The sequence below is a fragment of the Astatotilapia calliptera genome, chromosome 8 (assembly GCF_900246225.1).
Source record: "Astatotilapia calliptera chromosome 8, fAstCal1.2, whole genome shotgun sequence".
In the NCBI taxonomy this organism is placed as follows: domain Eukaryota; kingdom Metazoa; phylum Chordata; class Actinopteri; order Cichliformes; family Cichlidae; genus Astatotilapia; species Astatotilapia calliptera.
This window is the reverse complement of record NC_039309.1, coordinates 24,383,658-24,396,266: the sequence shown is the minus strand read 5'-3', so window position 1 is coordinate 24,396,266 and position 12,609 is coordinate 24,383,658. Positions and strand designations below refer to the sequence as shown.

The 12,609-nt window shown below is 41.6% G+C and overlaps 1 protein-coding gene across 3 annotated transcripts in view; it reads left to right on the top strand.

Annotated features, from left to right (window-relative positions):
- The window catches only part of jmjd1cb (jumonji domain containing 1Cb), a 117,607-nt gene that overhangs the window by 63,201 nt on the left and 41,797 nt on the right, over positions 1 to 12,609 (top strand). The window contains exon 1 of one of the 3 annotated variants that reach the window (XM_026177544.1): positions 9,556 to 9,761. The exons of the other annotated variants lie outside the window; for them this stretch is intronic. The gene's annotated coding sequence lies outside the window, so the exon portion shown is untranslated. Of the gene's footprint in view, positions 1 to 9,555; positions 9,762 to 12,609 lie in introns of those variants that run through there. 3 annotated transcript variants of the gene reach the window in all.

Sequence of the window (12,609 nt, the reverse complement as noted above, 5' to 3'; positions counted from 1 at the left end):
GATACATGGATACTTTTACGGTCTTTCTCTGCCTCTCATTGCAGTCGTACAAATGCTTGATTAGGTTCTTCTTGTGGACACAAATGTAACGTCACCCTGCTCAGCACAGTGATTTTCATGTGCCACAATCGTCACTTTGCTCTAAAAATACTGCTTTACAGTATCGCAGTGAAGACAGAGCGGACTAATGAGACTAAAATCTGATACTTCATTGTGTTGGTTCCAGTCTTTTACACGCCTGGAGCTCAGCACCATGAGCTCCTCCACAGTGAGAGTTTAAGACGTGGGAACAGCATTAACTTTATGAATTACTTCTGGTTGTACCCCAGGAGGTAGAGGAGGTCGTGGCTGGTGGTTTGATCCTTGGCTGCACCAGTCTAAGTATAATTGGGCTAGATACTAACCTCCTAACCTCCAGCTGCTCACCGATGCATCCGCTGGTGTCTGAATATTGGATAAAAAGCAGAGAAATAAAAGAACCACATACCTCAATAATTACACCCTAACATGGAGACATGACGAGTCAGGAACAGTTAATGATGAAATAATTAATCATTGGCAGATTTGAGCTGAAAATAAGAATTTTGCTGCAGTAAATGTGCCTCTTGTACTTGCATGTACTTTAGTAATTGGACCTGCTGTGCGAGAAAGCTCATCCTCAGTGTCCAGCCTAAAACACGACCAGGAGATGATCTTTCAGAATCAGAATCAGAATGGGGTTTATTGCCAAATGTTGAGCAGGTTTACAACATTAGGAAATTGCTGCGGTGCTTCAGTGCAAACATACTGTCATAAATAGCACTTAAATAGACATGGAAAAAAATAAAAGTAGGGATAAGAATTAAAAGTGCTACGTGGAAAGATATGTGCATGGCATGAGATATACATGAGATATATTCATGAGAATAAGAATTAAGAGTGCTACGTTGAAAGATATCTGTTGTTTTCTGTTGTTTTCCCTCCCATAATGGTCGTTACACATGGAGGTGTGGGAGAAAACAGCTTCATTCTGTGCCTGAATGCCTCCTGTTTGACAGAGATGGAGCACCGGTGCTGCAGCTACTTTGCAAATGTGCTGCTCACACTACACTTGTGTGCAGACACACATATAGCTTGTTCCTGTGATTGTTTTCTGCTGAGCCCAGAGAAAAGTGACCTTTAGGTGCCATTCCTCTTTGTCTGTGAAAGCATGCCTCGTCCTGCATGTCTGCTCATTACATGTAAATATAACAGCTGCTCCCAGGCTGCACTGTTGTATGGAAGAAAAATGTACACATCTAAATACGGTCACACACACATACAGCTGTGCATTCCTCTCACTTTGTTGTTGTTAGCAGGACTGTAGATGAAGCGCTCATCCTCCTGTGTGCATGCGTGCTGTGGGAAATAAGTCTTATGGCACATCGATGGCAGTTTTTCCAGGTGAACTTTTATGTGAGACAGGATTTGCTTTTGCCTCTTCTGACTGTACTTCTCTGCTTCCATACAAACACAATTAAACATTTTAAGGGTTGAACATCTTCACTATGTTGCATGTTTTCCCCAACCGTGTGTTTCTGTGACTTCACTCTGCTGTTTGCAGTTAGCAAACACTCCTAAACGCTTCTTTGAAACATGGTGCACAGTGTTGTAGGACGGATTATTGTGGACGGATTATCTCAGTTGTTCTGCTGACTGAAGTTTGGCCCGTTTACAAAAATCACAGAACCAAGTTAAACAGACAGACCTGTTGAATTCTACAGTGATAGAATAATAATAATGATGATGATAATGCTAATGATAATAATAATGATAATGATAAAGATGATGATGATGATAATGCTAATGATAATAATAATGATAATGATAAAGATGATGATGATGATAATGCTAATGATAATAATAATGATAATGATAAAGATGATGATGATGATAATGATAATGATAATAATAATGATAATGATAAAGATGATGATGATGATAATGCTAATGATAATAATAATGATAATGATAAAGATGATGATGATGATAATGCTAATGATAATAATAATGATAATGATAAAGATGATGATGATGATAATGCTAATGATAATAATAATAATAATAATGATGATGATAAAGATGATGATGATGATGATAATGCTAATGATAATAATAATAATAATGATAAAGATGATGATAATAATGATGATGATAATAATAATGATGATAATGATAATAATGATAATAATGATGATGATAATAATGATGATGATGATGCTAATGATAATGATGATGATAATAATGATGATAATAATGATGATGATAATGATAATAATGATGATGATGATGCTAATGATAATAATGATGATGATAATGATGATGATAATGATAATAATGATGATGATGATAATAATGATAATAATGATGATGATAATAATGATGATAGTGATAATAATGATGATGATGATAATAATGATAATAATGATGATAATAATGATAATGATGATGATGATAATGATGATAATAATGATGATGATAATGATAATAATGATGATGATGATAATAATGATAATAATGATGATAATAATGATGATGATAATGATAATAATGATGATGATGATGCTAATGATAATAATGATGATGATAATGATGATGATGATAATAATGATAATAATGATGATGATGATGCTAATGATAATAATGATGATGATAATGATGATGATAATGATAATAATGATGATGATGATAATAATGATAATAATGATGATGATGATGATGATAATGATGATGATGATAGTGATGATGATAATAATGATGATAGTGATAATAACAGAAGGATATTGCACAGAAATGTCTCAAATATTTTCGATGTACCTGACAGGAGAGAGCGTCGTGTTAACCACAGCACATTTCCATCCACCTGTTTCTATGCAAATTTTCAGTCTGCTGTCCAAAGCAGAGGCTGGAAATGCAAACAGCCCAAAGCCTCAGTAAGGCCAAAATTGATTTTATTTTTCATTGTGGTTTGATGGGCTCAACACGTCCAAGAAACAACTGTGGTTTCCTCCGTCAGGCCTGAGCTGAGGTGTTGTTCTTTGTTTGGTTTCTCTTAAAGGAGATGAAGCAAGAAGAAGGATATATATTATAATTATATAATTATAATATATATCCTTCTTAAATAATATATAATTTTATATTAATTGCTTCAAAAGAGGATTTATGGGCTTCATAGGTTTTATCACTTTGAAGCTGATCAGAGGTCATAAGTGACAGTAACTGGGCAGCCCTCTAGTGTATTTACTACCCATGGCCATTTAAACTTTAAGATGTGTGGTTTACTTGAGCACCTGCACATTTCACATTTACTGTAAGGTGCTGAATCTCACTAACATGTCGTGGTCATGCTCGTCATCTCCTGTGTGTCGGCCTCTTTGCTGAGGTCATGCTTACTTCCTGGTTTTGCACTGAGCTTTGGCTGGAGCTCGTTAGTGCCACCATGTCTTTGTGTCCTTTCACTCTGTGATGTTTTAATAGTAAGTGTCAAGGTTTTAGTTTTTGTCTCAACTAAAGAAAATAAAAATGACCATTAATAGTTCTGTAAAAGTATTGTTTCTGTGTAAATAATAAATGACAGTGAATAGTATTGCATGGATTTGTTATGTTGTTGGTTTTCACTGTGTATGCTTTCAGAGTGTGTCGACTGAACTTGTAGTTCAGCCTCTCAGGGCTTTTGATTATTGTTGTTAGAGCCGCTGGTCTGTAGTCCCTGAGACAGTTTACACCAGGATGTTGGGAGTTGGCACTGTCGTGGATGTCCTAAGGCAGGTGGGGATAGTCCACTGTGATGAAAAACACCTGTGTCAGTTTCACAGCACCGTCCTGGAGGACTGGGCCAGGATCTGTGCATTTACATCACAGAGGGAGTTTGTGGCGTCCACAGTGTTTGATGAGGACATCTTAGACATGTTGTGCACACTTCCAGTGTCCCACTCTTAAACTGGTGTAGTAGAAGGTGTTGATTGTCTTTGAATAAGTTAAGTGGTAAATCGACTGGTTCCTATTCAGCATGTTTCTGCTCTACCTGAGCACTCGCAGCACCAGCACAGCTTCACTCAGTGTGACTGAAGCTGTTCAGAAGCTGCATTTGGCCTCAGTTATTCAATTCAATTCAATTTTATTTATATAGCGCCAAATCACAACAAAAGTCGCCTCAAGGCGCTTCATAGATACAGAGAAAAACCCAACAATCATATGACCCCCTATGAGCAGCACTTTGGCGACAGTGGGAAGGAAAAACTCCCTTTTAACAGGAAGAAACCTCCAGCAGAACCAGGCTCAGGGAGGGGCGGGGCCATCTGCTGTGATTGGTTGGGGTGAGAGAAGGAAGACGGGATAAAGACATGCTGTGGAAGAGAGACAGAGATTAATAACAGATATGATTCAATGCAGAGAGGTCTGTTAATACATAGTGAGTGAGAAAGGTGACTGGAAAGGAAAAACTCAATGCATCATGGGAATCCCCCGGCAGCCTACGTCTATTGCAGCATAACTAAGGGAGGATTCAGGGTCACCTGGTCCAGCCCTAACTATATGCTTTTGCAAAAAGGAAAGTTTGAAGCCTAATCTTGAAAGTAGTTTGTGTTGTGTTAACAGAGTTAGAAACAGGGAAACGTGATTGGACTGGCACATTGTGGAAGAGGAGACACTTTAAAGACATTATACAGAAGATTTAAAAAATTGGTGCAATATTTAAACACAGTTTGAGAGAAATCAGATGAAGTTTCTGCAGTACTGTAGTAGGAAAGTCCATCAGTACACACACACAGCTCGTGGCGGCTGTGTTCATCCACAGAGGGTTGTACTGTTCTGGCTTCTCCACAGTGACACACTGCACCCTCCACCCCCTGCCCACCACACTCCTCCACTGACACGACCCTGTTACTGAAGCAAAATGCCAGCGTTACACAACAGCAGAGGAAATAATGAAGCAATCCTGTTACATGGCCTCTTGGCACACACGCGCCTGATATCAGCCATCTTGAACAAAACACACATGCACATAAAGGCTTTCAGCTGAACTATTTTTTGTGTTCGTTGGCATACGTGGTTACATTTTAGCTTTTAAAAAGCAGTTATTAGCTCCGTCATCCAGCTGTGACATGTTTTGATTTATTTGGTACAGTTCTGCTGTGAGCTCCTCCAGCTCTGACACGAAAACACATCTGACACCACAGAGAGATCCAGCCGGGAGCAAGACAGCATCACTGAGAGAGACAGACCGGTGTTTAAAGGGTGAGACAGGGACTGATGTTCTTCAGAGTCTTAGTTGTCCTGGGCTGTACGTCTGTCTGCTCAGCCTCTCTGTGTTCACATTAAACCCTCTGTTGCATCTCTGATCCAGCTATTACATCATCTCTGTATCTACCAGGAGCACTGTGTGAACTCATTAAAGAGCCTCACTGCAGACTGCCTTCAAAGATCTAGTGAAATCTATTGGCCACATGATACAAGAGGGAGGGGAGAGTTTACTGGTTGGTGGGGTAAGGAAGGTGAACGTGTGTGTGTGTGTGTGTCTATATAGAGAGATAGATGGATGTAATTTTTCTGAAGGCTACTTATAAGACACATACTTTGATAACTAACAGTTTCTCACATTTCTATAGCCAAATACAAAGACGTAAATGCTTAAGATGTTTTGCACAGCATGGTAGTAGTGGTGAAATAATGAGATGGAGGTCATGAAGCATGAGGTAGAAGTAGTGAGTTTGTGTTGAAACATTGTTTACATGGTTTGCCAAACGGACTGATCTTGTTGTGATTTATGACAGAAACCTGGAGGCACATTTATAAAGTGCGCTCTGAAGTCGTTGGTTATTAGTGTGTGGTTCACGACACTGGAGCTTTACTTTTGAAGCCTGTTTCCGTGTGAGCCCTTCAGATGAATCATCTTCATGAAGAATGAAGTTTAAGGAAATACGAATAGAGAAATGCTGTCTGAGTCTGAGTCTCATTTTTTTAATTGTAATGTTGGTCAAATGTTTTGAATCGTACATGTTGCACTGATGTCTACATGTTGCATGTTTCATGAGTCTGTTGAAGATATTTTGTCTAGTTTTTCTTGGCTTTAAGCTTCTTTTCTCCATCACTAACACTGCAAAGTCACCATATCTCTATCAAAACACTCACTTAAACATTCCCATATCACTGAAAGAATAAAGACAATAGTTGTTTTGACGCGTTTTATTTTACCACCGTTTTTAGACAAAGAACAAAGAAAGGACAGCGTCTGATATGAGAGGTTGTCTAAAATGAATGAACGTGTGTGTGTTAGATCTTTGTTTCACTCGACTCCTTCCTGGCTACAGACTGCTCAAGTCATGCTATGTTACCTAGCAACAGTTGCCCACTCTGCAAAACACACACACACACACACACACACACACACACACACACACACACACACACACACACACACACACACGAGTATCAGCAGGCATTCTTGTTATCTGGCAACTGTACTGGCTCTGTTCATCATGACATGAGAACAAAGGAGTGTGTGTGTGTGTGTGTGTGTGTGTGTGTGTGTGTGTGTGTGTGTGTGTGTGTGTGTGTGTGTGGTGCAGCTCTCTCCTTTGAAAGCTGACTCTCTAGCTCTGCCTGCCTTCATAGGTTGTCTGTCCTTCCACTCAGCATGTGTGTATATGTGCGGCTGCATGCACAGACCTGAAACAGTCGGGGCCTCGTGCCTTGCTTGTAGGCTTGTTAGCCAGCCTGGAGAAGAACCAGTCAGCCGCGTCAGATGCAATTTTGGTTGAAATTGGGTCAATAAAAAGCCCCTCCTCTCCCTGAGCAGATGGAGCAGGGCTAGTGTAATCTCCTGCCTCCTGTGGGTCTGTGTGTGCATGTGTAATTAGAGCTTACCTTTATGCAGTGCAGGCTGCAGATGAAACGTTTGTCTCCTTCTGCTGAAGCAGTTCAGTCCACTCACTTTGATGAGCGATAACCGCACCACACATGTTTAGTAAAGCTGAGAAATAGAAAGTACAACTACACTTGGTTGGTTGTTGTACAAGATTTAATATGTGTGTCTGTGTCTCTGTGAGTGTGTGTTAGATGGACCAGTACCTGGACCAGTGTGTGCTGTTACAGTGGTAGAGGATTAACCTGCTGAGCAGCAATGGACAGATTACTAAATCTGGTTTGTGGTCAGCTGATAAAAGCGTGATGCTGTGGGTGGGTTCAGCATCGGGGCACTCAGCTTCTTTTTCATCCAGCTCTTTTTATTGTTTTTCCAGCAGTTAAACACATAAACATACGCAGGTAAATGTGCAGCGTTGCTCCCACCGCTTCCCTCCACAAACACTGATATATACTCAGGGTGTGCACAGATCACTGTCAGGCAGTGGGCTCTACACATCAAACACAACATAATCATGAAACCATATCAACATAACTGATGAATGGCTGCCAGGAACCTGGGATTTTCCAGCACAGCCTCTGATGGTGAACCTAATCGTCTCATCACGTCTCTAATCCGCTTCCCAAATGTTGGGGGTCGAGGGTCCTCCCACCTGGTCAGAATCGGTCTTCTGGCCAGCAAAGAGGAGGACGCAGTCGTGTTCGATTCACGCGTATTCAGAGGTGGATCAGATGGAATCAGACCAAGCAGTGAAGTCAGAGGGGTTGGTGGGTCTCAAAGATTGAACTCCATGTAACTTTGGACACTTTGTGGATGGAGCTGGGGTCCACAGTTTGTCCTTAGACCAGTGGAGACGCTGATGAGGTGGAGATGATCTTTAAACCCTGTAGCCAGGTTGTCTCTGGTATTGTTTGTCCCATTTCGCCTCCCATCTGTGTTTAAGGCCCTCTAAGAAAGTCAACCTGGATTCATTAAACACGTTTCACCCAGGATCTGTTCCAAGTCCATTTTCTTTTCAAGTCTGATCCTTTAAATGATGGACTTCATGTCCATTGGAGAAGGTGAAGGTTAACATCCAGGATTAGATGAGACTAAACATCTAATCTGCAAATATCTTAAAAATACCTGAAACCTTTGAGACGACTCTGCAAAGGAAGCAAAGCCGGTATCTCCCATTGACTCCAGCCAGCCGTCAATGCTCTGTGTCTAACTGACGGTGTAAACAGGTGGGCTTTCCTTATTGGAGCAGCAAGCCACAGCTCAGGAAGATTAAAGGCTCTTTTGAATTGATTCCAGATTAGAAATGAATGAATAACCTGTAGAGCTGCAAGACAAGTTTGTTTAGTTGAGCCACCCAACCGCATCTGGCTCCATTCATCCAGTAAAGCAATGGCTGAATATTTGCTGTCCAGTAATGGTGTAGAAAGTTTGGAAGGGACCGGCCACTGATTGTCTGAGGTAGCTGCAGGGTTTCTTTCCTTATCAGTGGTTGTTTTTTGCTCCATAGACACTGAGATAACTGACTATCTGAGTTGATAAAGTTTAGGGACATTTTCATAGAGTTAATCGCTCCTCCTGCAGAAAGGTAGTGTTTCCTCTATTCTGTCCTTGTTTTGTTTTAAATAGTGCAGTCATGCAACCTATTTAATAAAAGCAACCTCTTTGACCCTCATTCTTTGGATAATTGTGGTCCCATTTCTAAACATCACTTTCTCTCCAGGGTTTTAGAAGCGATCGTCACTGAACAGCTGATTGCTTACTTTGACTAAATGAGGCTTTTCAAACACTCCAATCAGGTTTCTCAGCACAGAGGGACGAATGAGGCTGGCTGCTGCCTCTGCTGGTAGATCGTCTGTTGTAGTTTCATCATTGAACACTGGATAACTGTATTTTATTGATTTAGTCTTGTGTATATAAGGAGAAATGGAGTCATTTAAAATGTAAGAAACACTGTAATCATTAAAGAGTTCAAGTAAACTCGTACAGTCACATCTTGTTTAAATCACCTGGCTGTGTACACAGGCAGGAAGGCCAAAAAAGCCCATTTTCTAAATGCTGGTTGGTCTACATGAATACTGTAGATCAGTGGCACATTTGGCAGCTGTCGTTTTGCCTAATGTGTATGTGAGAAATAAATTATGAGCTCAAATATTAAGCAGCCCTGAGGGAGGGAAGGTAACAGGGTCGTTGCTGCTGTCTCCTCTGAGCACCACCAGGCACTTTCCTACACGTTAGACCTGCTACAGCGACTCGATGCTGGGCAACATTTTGCCAGCATCTGGTGAATGTAGCCGCCTGCTAATAATACTGAATGGAGTTGCTAATAATAGCAGGAGTAATGGCACTCGTAGTATTGTCTCCTTCCTGCTATGTTGTCATTTTGTAAACACACGATTGTCAGTAAACTTGTGTTGAACGGAGCTGAAGGGGAAGGAAGTGGAGGAGCAGAAGTGAGGCGGGTCAGTGGCGAGGGAACAATCTGAAAGGCGAGGGGAGAAAGTGAAAGACGCTCAGTCAAAGAGCGCTGTGAGGAAATAGGACGGTCCTGCGTCACACAGAGAGAGCGAGAGAGGAAGTGTGTGTCAGCCGGCCCTGCCTCTCTCCCTCCCTCCCTCCCTCCCTCTCATCTCTCTCCCTCCTTGCGTCAGCAGCAGTTAAAATGTCGGCTGTGTAGCTAGTCCTCCGCTCTGCTCTCTCCCTCTTGGCCATCTGTCTCTTCTTACCACAGGAGGAAACCGCACTCTGTTGCTCTTCCTCGCCCGTTCTTTTTCACTTCGTCATCCTTTTCTTTCTTCCTGTCTCTGCCCCGGTTGCTGGATCAGAGCTAGTTTTTCTCCAAAGCCATCGCCTCTCAGTGTTAGTTTGGACACGGAGGACAGAGGTAATGTTACACTTTTATATCCTCTGCTGTTTCGGAAGAACTGTTGTGGTTTACATTTTGAAGCAGGCCTGAGTTTGATTGATGAAGTAACGCATTTGAGTAACACATACTGGCTGTGAACTGTGGAAACTACCCACAGCTTCTATTCTGGGAATGCTGCTCCGTCCTAGGTGTTGTCTTCTGGGGTGTTTGAGTGTTGGAGAGCTGCTTTTTCTGCCTCCGCTTGTACCCGCTCCAAAAAATGTCACGTACTTTGCCCGTCCTACATGTGTAACGACTGCTGTGGAGCAGAAGCTGCCATTAAGCTGTAATGAACAAATATAAAAGGCTGTATTAACACAGATGTTCCTGTACACGACGCGTGTGATCCATAATCACATGGGATACTCAGTGGGAACTACTCTTACTAAAATGTGTTTAGCAGCAAATTCATCTGGTTTTTTGTGAACTCGGACAGAAATCGCAGTTGGAAGAAGTGAGAACTTAACCCGTGAGACAAACCGGGAGCATGTAGGCAGCTCCCTGATCCAGGACCGGCTGATCCAGGACCGGCTGATCCAGGACCGGCTGATCCAGGACCGGCTGATCCAGGACCAGCTGATCCTGTTTGCTTCTCCAAAACTACCAGAGAATCAGATTAGCATATCGCTGTGGATGTAAGACAGTAATGATGAGGCAGCTTAAAGAGCTGTGGATATTGAAGCTAAAGGTGAAATCCAGCCAAAGCATGAAAGGAGTTTATTAGAAACTATTATACAAATAATTTTATATAATAAATTCTACAGTTTATTAGATGCTGTGAGATTCTGCAATATTGCATATGTCGTCCTTGTATCAAATTGCAGGGCACATGTAATGAGTGTCAAAGTCGTGTCATTGTTACGGGCCTGATTGACACACAGGCCTCGACCTCCAGCAGCCGAGGCAAACGGTTCATTACTATGTACGACAGCAGTTTGGTTTGATGACTCCAGTCATCTACCATCAAAGTAATGAGTAGCTTTGAACACAGCCTGTGGATTTCTGGAGTAGAAACCGTTGTGTGTGTGACCCACTTAGACAGCACCGCTCGTCAGCGCAGCACTGCACCAAGATCAGATTCACAAATCTTATAAATCTTTTGCGTTTTTAGACATCGCAAACATGAAAAGTGCCCAACACGCTCTTGTGTTCGTGTAGAGAACCTACAGACGACGTTGTTATTCGGAGAGCTGAGCTGCTCGTTTGCTTTCAACGCCATGGAAGAATAAATCTCTGATACTAAGAGAGGTTTTCACGTACAGTTGAGCCTCATTTGGATTTAAAGGTCATTTCATGTTTCAGGTAGGATCATGTCTGTGTTGCAGAGTGTTGTTTGTGCGGTTGTGTAGAGCACAGTTGTGCCGTATTGTCCCCAGTGGAGGAAGATTCTTTGAAGTACAGCAGCCCCTCGCTATAACACGGTTCACCTTTCGCAGCTTTGCTCTTTTGCGGATTATTTTTGTCGATTTTGCAGGTTTTTTTTGTTTTATTACAGCACATTGTGTTCTGCGTCCCGATTGGCTGTAGACCATAGTCAATCAGTCTCGTGCTGTGTCTCCTGTACAGCACAGAGTGCGTTCAGCTTGTCACATTTACATAAATCTTCTATCCCAGCTGTGTGACTCTGCTGCACTGTATGTTTGTACGTTTTCTCCCCAACAAACACAACAACGTCGATGAAACGTTTTGCACCATCAAAGGCTCCTGTGGTAGCACCCAAAGGCAGAGCAAGATGCTAAAGGAAGGTAGAAGTTACTAGGGCAGGGCAATATGGCCAAAAATATTTGTTGCGATATATATTTAAAAGTTGCGATAACGATATAACTGACGATATAATTTACGTGAAACAAAATACTTTACAACTCCACAACTTTATTAGTGCAAAAAAAAAAAAAAATCAATGTATTGTCACTTAAACAAGCAGCTGTTTATGTGCATTAAAGTTATATAAAAATGTAACAGTGCAAATGCAAATTCCAGTTTAACCAAAAGGCATTTCCAGTGGAAACTGGCCGACATATCCTCAGCATAACATGTATAATATCCACAAAACTTAAGAGGTTATACACACACAACACGGTAACATTATGTTGAAGCACAGCACGTATCACTCCGCGAGGCTCCGCCTACGACAGCTGTAATGCTCCGACAATCCATCAAGCGGTGCGGCTTCGTAGCTTAGCAGAGTCGCACTGAAACATCTGACGGCTTTTCGAGCGCCGTGTACATAAAATCGTTTCGGTAATAACGACGGCCCGCTAGCACACGCTACCAAAAAATGTGCTTTGTTGTGTATCTGACGGACGAAAGCTACACCAGATCCACACCAGTGAAGCTGCAGCATTTTTACAAACCAGCTCTGGTTCATCGTTTCATTCAACGATCCGCTTTCGCTCTTCTCGTTCTGCGTCGCCGCCATGCTTTTTCCGCCATGTGCGTATGAAAACAAAGGCACTGCGCATGCGCGTTTTACCCATAATCTATTGCGATATCTCATTTTCTTATCATTGCCCAACATTATACTGGTATTACTGGTATGATATGGCCCAGCCCTAGAAGTTACTGTATGTTTTAGATTATAATATAATACTGGACTTATTTTTCCACGAATGTTTGAACTCTGAGAGAGTTTAAACAAGAGACAAATGTGTGAAGATGTTCACGCCTGTCTGAGTGTATAAAGTGTGTAGTGAGGTTTTACAGCCTTAAAACTTTATAATAATTGTAGAAAATAAAGCTGACTTTGCTGATGATCGTGGGTTATTTTTAGACCGTAACTCGCGTGATAAACGAGGGAGCGCTGTGCAGTGTACAGTTTCCAGTCTGT